This window comes from Alexandromys fortis, unplaced genomic scaffold (assembly GCF_014885135.2).
Source record: "Alexandromys fortis isolate MF-2015 unplaced genomic scaffold, M_Fortis_MF-2015_v1.1 scaffold_148, whole genome shotgun sequence".
Taxonomy (NCBI): domain Eukaryota; kingdom Metazoa; phylum Chordata; class Mammalia; order Rodentia; family Cricetidae; genus Alexandromys; species Alexandromys fortis.
The window spans coordinates 2,745,205-2,746,859 of NW_026068019.1; positions in this window are offsets into that span (position 1 = coordinate 2,745,205).

The following is a 1,655-nucleotide window of genomic DNA, read 5'->3' on the forward strand; positions in this document are numbered from 1 at the left end:
CATCAAGCACTCCTAACTGCCGAAGTGTGTTCTCTTTAATTACTACTTGTTGACATGATTACTCTCGAAATGTAGTCAGGTCAGAATTCCCCTCGATCAGACTAATCAGACTATCACACTGCAATTGACCCTATATTACCTTCAAATTGTAATTGACAACATATACAAAGAATTCAAGAAATTGGTCATCAAAAGAACAAATAACCCAACAAAAAAAAAAAAAAAAAAAAAAAAAAAAAAAAAAAAAAAAAAAAAAAAAAAAAAAACTGTTAGAGAATGAGCCAGAGTATATTAAGCTAAAAACAAAATATCCTGAGTTCACACCAGCATGTGAAATAGATATGACTTGAGCAATGTTTCTGATTTTTAAAATATTTCATTCTTGGATAGTTTCCTAGTATATAATGAATTTTAGTCCTTTTTACCCTTACCTTGTCTCATCTCCTCCCACTGAAACTGTTCTAACAAATGCTACTCTATTTCATGTCTTTTGGTACTTTTGTGTGAAGTGTGACTTGAATTCTGTCTTCTGCCACAGCCTTCCAAGGAGGGCACCACATTGAGTGTGTAACATTTTTTTGTTTTGTATTGCTGGGATGGAACCCAGCTACAATCCGTTACTTTCTCCTTAAATTTGGGATGACCTCACTAAATTCAGGAGGCTGACGGCGAACCTACTCTAAGGCACAAACATGCTAGAACTCAGTATTCTTTCCTCAGCCAATGATGCTATCGGGTTACATACAGGTCTACACCCAGTTTAGGCAGTTAAACCCGTGCGTGTCACCAGTGCTTCATAAGGGCTTAGTGGTGGTGCCTGATCCTCTTAAACTGGATTTGCAAACGGCTGTGAGCAGCCATGTGGATGCTGAGAATCAAACCCGGAGCCTCTGGAAGAGCAGTCAGCTCTTAACCATTGAGTCATCTCTTCAGCCCCCTTTGTGGTGTTTTTGTTTTGTTTTCCTTTCTTTTTTGGTTTTTGAGACCGAGTGTTGCTGTTTCGTACAGTCTTCCGTTCACAACCTTCAGCGTTAGAACTATACCCAGGCAATGCTGTGTGTACCCTGGCCAGTGAAGTGCACATGGAAGCCAGAGGACAACCTTGTGTCTAAGGCTGACGTCCACCTTGGTTTTTGAAATAGGGCCACTGAGCTCCAACTTTGCGGCCCCAGGGATAAGCCTCTGCTTCCTGAGCACCGGGACCAAACAAGCCTGGCCACCTGCGTGAGTCCTTATGATTTTAAGTGTTTACTGTGACACGGTTTTTAATGAAACCGTGTGGAGGATTTTGTTTTGTTTTTCGAGACAAGGTTTCTCTATGTAGCCCTGGCTGGCTGTCCTGAGTCCTGCAACTCACTCTGTAGACCAGGCTGGCCTCAAACTCACGGCGATCTGCTTGCCTAGGCGTCCTGAGTGCTGGGATTAATGGTGTGCGCCACCACCGCCAGGCCTACTGTGACATCTTTTAATCTTACAGCTTCTTCATTTTGAAAACAGAAATATTTAGCGTAATACCAAAAGCCTTAGAGAGGTGGCCCGCAACCGCAACCCGCTCATCTCTTGAACAAGCCGAGGTTGCCGGAAGGGTCGGGACCTTGAGCGCACGCGCAGTTCCGCCCCCACCGCCCGCCAACCAATCGGACTCTGATGACCCG